Raw genomic sequence first — 6,000 nt, 5'->3', positions numbered from 1 at the left:
TACATGTGGTTAAATCCCGTGAAATATTGATCAAAATCACAATAAATGATGCAAGTGGCTAAGAAAACAAGCACAAAAGTGATATTCCTGCTATGTTTTCTCATCTGTTGGCAAAATTTCAGAGTATCTAGAATTTCAAGTAAAATTCAGCTATGGTTATCCTGTGTAGTGGGTTCCAAGACTAAAGTAGTAGTCATTCACATGAGGATTTATCATCTGCAGTAATGGAGCAAGTTGATACAGAGCTGAGTGCCCCCTCCCTTAGTGGTGATCATACTAATGTACATATGAATAAAAACAAAAATATAGCATTTAATGTCTATAATGGTGGCAGGGAGACCTGGAATGGAAAAAGATTTAATGCTGCATTTGGAGGGAATACAATTACTGTACAGGGATATGAAAGATGAAAAAGAACAAATATGAGACTAGAAGAGCTTAGACAAAAGCCTTGCTATATCAGATTGTAGAGGTGGAGGACATAGTATGGTGCTAATATCTTTGTTTTACTGACCTCTCAGAGAAGGATGATGGGAGAAAATGGCTTCAGTTTATGAAGTAACAACTGCTGCAGTGGACTGATATACCTGGCAGTGCACTTTTCATTGAATGTGCTTATGGTCTTCGTTGTTCCTTCTCATCACACTACCAGTCAAGTTGTTGTTCACTTTAGCCATTTCCATTGGTTGGTGCTGTGGCATAGAGGGATATAGACCTGACTATGGCCTAGCCAACTGGGATTCGGTTAGCAGCCCCAGCATTGGAAGAGCTAAACTGGAGTGTAGACGGAATGACAATGTTAGGATTGCTTGCTATTCTCGGGAGGCCATGGGATGATAAGTAAGGTGGGGCTAGTTGACCTATCCATTTCTGGTGGAAGCAGGAGTGGTAGTTGAAGCCAGGGTTAGTAAGTGAGGGGCAGGGTCTGAGGGTACACCTCTTATTCCCAATAACCATGCCTCTCAGCTTAAGCACACCTCCCACATAAAATAAGCACATAGGGAGGAGGGCCATAACCTAAAATAAGCATCTATGTTGGCAATGATTGTTTTCCAGGCTTAGTCATCTCCTACAAAAAACTGTCATTGACAAACAGGAAATTGATGATCCCAGCCCTGAGGGTTTAAACTACTGGCTGAATACTGTCTGACCTGACAGTGTACCTGTTATTAAGGAGATTTGAAGCTCAGGAGGAGCCACACTGCACTGTACTATGTCCAGGTGTAACCATTGCACCCAAAAGAAAAAAAAAAGAAACTTGTTGCAATTTGCATAAAAAGAGGGGTGTCTTCATAGCTGTAGTAACATCGGAAGAAGCTTCTTTTTAAAAGATAAGTAAATATTCAGGTGCAAAACCAAGAGGAAAGAAGATGAAGGCCTTGCTCATGATAATGAGACTGTGTGCACTGTACCATATAAAATTAAAGATAATTTATTTTCTGTTTTAAGTTTCTTTTTTTTCTGTAATGGTACTAAAACATTTATAGAGGTGAAGGAGGGTAGTATATTGATGGCAGTCTGAGGACGGAAACATGGTGTCAATACATGCACAATGCACTGTATCAAGTTCAAGGTACTTTTCCCTGTGTTTTTTTTTTTTTTTAATGGTACTAAAATGTTTATAAAGGTTAAAGAGGTTAGTACAGTATTGGTAGACTGAGCAGTGGAACATTGTGGCAGTAGAGGGAGAAGCACAAATGATGCTGAAAGACCAAGAAACAGCGAGGTGCATTAATCTACCTAGAGAAACTTTAAGGAACATTATGTTTTGTAAAGAATGAGTCCTAGACAAAAAGCAGCCTTAAATGTGAAGCTGATCAGATTGACTTCAGTGTTATATAAACAGTTAATAAGTATCTGTTATAAGTCTCCTGGAATAAAATTCAATACTGGACTTTAACAGTGTTTAAGTATACTATTTTTGCATGTATTTGTTAGAGGGTGAGTGATATATCATATTCTTCTTTGTTCCCTTTTTTCTTTACATAATTCTAAATAATATAAGTTGCATTTTGGGAGGTTAAAAAATAGAAAAAAAGAGACATTCAAATATGGGCTGTGTTTGTATGGATGAGGAATATATTTTAATAATTAACTTGCGTTTATAAAGTCTTCACTGTTTTCACAAATTACAATTTTAGTAAACTGAGCTAGAAGATGTGTATGCTATCTGCGAGTCTTTAATATACAGTACTTTGTACTATTACTGTGTTTGCAAGTCACCACTAAAGAGTGTAATTTATAAGTTACTGTTACAGCCCAAATTTATTTCTAGGGAAATGTATCAAGAGCATTTAGTCAATCTACAAGTCAGTTCAGCTATTGAACTAATTCTATGGATATAAGGGAGGGGTTAATACCTCCCCCTCTGATCACCTTACAGCAATATTTCTAACGGTGTAAATTTTGGTTTTAAGCTGAACTCTAGAGACTGTTAACATGGACAATGCATGACACATGCCCACCTCTCCTCATAGCCATAAAGGCAGATGTTAATTGGTTTATAAGGTAGATCCTACATAATCAGTCATTGGACCATTAACAGACTAATCAGAATACTTAATGTCATGAGTTTTCTCTTGCCTTGTGGAGGGTCACACAGGAAAGGCCTGGGAAGAATTTGTGAGTGCCCATCAAATTGTCTAGGTTTGTCTTGAATGTAGCTAGGGTACTGCTTTGCTTAATATTCTGGGGTAGTTTATTCCATACTTAGAGAATACAGTGGGGTAAGACTATGTCAGACAAAAATACCCTATTAATTATTTGATAGAAATCGAGGTCCTTTGTTTGTGTGTTTGATGGATCATTAGTTCGACGAAGACATAGTAGGAGCATGAGTATGGGCTCTTTCGTGGCTCGAAAGGCCAAACATAGATCACTTCAAAGAAGTTTATAGGAAATACTAAATACTTTCCAAATGGGATATTATGTTTAATAATGGGACAGATAAGGGATGAGTACAGCAGATGCAATTCTTTGGTTCTGGATGAGATGCCCTTGTTTATTAATTTGGCCAGATAGAAGGATATTATAACTACATTGGAGATATGATGATTGAATGACAGAAAGTAATCCATATGCATTATTAGATCTCTAATGACACTGTCATTCTTAAGGGGTATATCTTGGGAGACTTCAACCTTCCCCTTGATTAACTGAGAAACCTACTCCACCTGAAATAAATATGCACAAAGACTCCTGGACATCATTAATGCCAGCTCTCTAGACCAAGTGGTTCAACTCAAAACTAGGGGTTCACCAATATCACAACTCTGTGTTCAATATCTACATTTGCCATTGTCACTGGTTAAATCTCTCCACTGTTAGAGGAGAAGCTGACTTGCCACAAAACCCTTCTGATTTAGACACTACTCTAAGACAAACCTAATTCAGCTAACAGATGACCTGATGAAATTTAGGCAACCTCCTCACCTCAGTGTCCCTGTACAATATCCTGCCACATTGGCAGATAATTTTTATGCTCACCTCAAAGCATGAATTGCTGCCAGTTGTCAGCATAAGACATACATATGATGTTAAAATCAGGAATAAATCCATATGGTGGAACCCTACTATAAACAAACTATACAATAAGATGAAGAAACTCATAACCCATAAATGAAAACTTAATACCCCATCATCAAGAGATAAACTCAAAAAAGATTAAAAAGAACTCAGAAACATAATCAGATACTTCAAAAGAAAGTATGAATTGAGACTTGCTACCTCTGCTAAGGAAAACCACAAAGCCTTCTTCAGTTATGTTAGAAACCTTAAAGATAATGCTCAACTATGCTCAGAGCTAGTACAAACATAAACACTTATTCATCCTCTGAAGACATAACAAACATATTCGCAGACAAATTCAAATAAGCAGCATGCACTATATGACCACAATAAACTGCATATGTAACCTTACAAAGACGTTAACAAGATTAAAAAGACATGACCTAGCTTTGACGAAGACAAATTGACATGGATCCAAGGTTAAGAGGCTATGAACATCTGGATTTATGAGGTGAGAAATTATATATTCCATAGGTTTGCAAAAAAAAAAAAGTCTCCTTATGCAGAGGCATCTATGGTTGTTCTTTGGACATCAGGGACGTAGGTTGTTAGAAGACACAAGTTAAAAAGTTTTCACAGAGATTCTAATAGGACATAACTAGTTCTAATTATTACTTTGCCTTGTACATTATCAGGGCCCAAGGATGCGGTGTGCTTTGTTTTGGAATGGACTACTAGGACTTATTATTATTATTATTTATTTATTGATATTTGTTGACTGAGAAAGTCCACTGGGCCAATAACCCATTTTCAGTGGAGGCCCGGAGAGAAAACCTCCATACAATCACAGAAATTTTTACATAACATCAACTTAAATTTGAAAGTCATGAAAGTTTTTACACAATACAAATTGAAGTAGATGTACAAGACAAATACATATTATAGAGGTATACAATACAAGAAAATAAACCCAGTGTGTTAGATTTTTAGTAATTCTGTTTATATATTCAAATAAGTAAGAATACTGTTTAATCAATTCTGTTTATTCAGCCACAGAAATAAATAAAGCAAGAGAGATTGGAAAAGAAGACAGATGGTGTAAATTGCAACTATATTAAGTTAGTAAATGTATTTATAGTGCATAGTGGCCAAAACATTTAAGGTGGTTTAATTATATGACTACAAGAACAGACAAGGTTATTAGGATACTGTTCTTTTAGTGCAAATGTAAATGTTTTTAAAGAGTCTAGTTGAGTAAGAGAGAGAGAGAGTGCGCATTCCAAAGTTTGGGAATGGCATGGGTATAGAGACATTGTCCAGCTCTTTTGTTGGGTTTAGTTATGGCTAAGAGTTGTTTGTTAGAGGACCTAAGATGCTGAGTAGGGGTGTATGTTTGTATTATAGTTTGAAGGGACGGGCAGTAGTTTGGATTATTTAGTAATTTGTAGGTGAGAGTAAGTTGGGAATAATGTAGGTAATGAGGGAACTCAAACCAGTTTATAGATTTAATGGCCAGGCAATGATGTGTGCGAGTTGGCATGTTGGAGACAAACTTGTCTGTTTTATAGTAGCACAACTGCAGTTTGTTCAGGAGAGATGAGTGTAGGTTAGTGAAAATGGGGCAACCATAGAGGAGGGTGTGTAGAAGTAGACTATTAGCTAGTTTCAACTTGGTAGACTTGTCCAAACAGAGCTTATGCCTATAGAGTTTGCCAAGCTTAAAATGGCTCTTTTTGATTGAGCTGAGTATAAGATTCTCAAAAGATAGTTTGTCATCAATTGTGATGCCAAGTAGTTTGGCTGTTTTTACAGTTTTGATTTCTGTATTGTTTTGAGATAATATTTTAAAATCTAGAGTTAGAGGTTTGGTTGTGAAGAGTAAAAGTTTTGATTTTTTGGGATTAATTAGCAGGTGAGCTTAATTAAGCCAGGATTCAATGGAAATAAATGCATTTTGTGTTAACTTTAGGAAATCTGAGATGTTGTTAGAGGGTGTAATTATTGTCGAATTCTCCGCATATTGAATGAGTGTACTTTGCAGGGATGCTTTATGGAGATTATTAATTAATATGTTAAAAAGCAAGGGCCCAAGAACAAACCCTTGGGGAATGCCTGTGTTGTTGAGTAAGTAATCGGATTGATTACTTTGCCATCTAACAGATTGCTTTCTGTTGTGAAGATAGTTATGGAACCAGGATAGCATGTGTGGGGAGCAGTTTACGGTCTCAAGTTGTAAAAGTAGTTTTGAGTGGGACACTGTATCAAAAGCTTTTGATAGGTCTAGTAGGATCACTGATGTTAGTAGGCCTGCATCAAGAGCTTTGTATACAGTGTTGGTAAATGACAGTAAGGCTGTTGTGCTGTGTGCTGGATGAAAACCATGTTGGGTGGGTGCGAGTAGGTTATTGTCTGTGAGATGTTTTAGCAATTGAGAATGAATACACTTTTCTAAAATTTTAGATAGAGGTAAAAGTATGGAGATGGGCCGGTAGT

Source organism: Protopterus annectens, chromosome 13.part0 (assembly GCF_019279795.1).
Source record: "Protopterus annectens isolate FY-2018-M chromosome 13.part0, PAN1.0, whole genome shotgun sequence".
Lineage (NCBI taxonomy): Eukaryota > Metazoa > Chordata > Ceratodontiformes > Protopteridae > Protopterus > Protopterus annectens.
The sequence above is the reverse complement of the archived record's forward strand: the minus strand, read 5'-3'. Positions refer to the sequence as shown.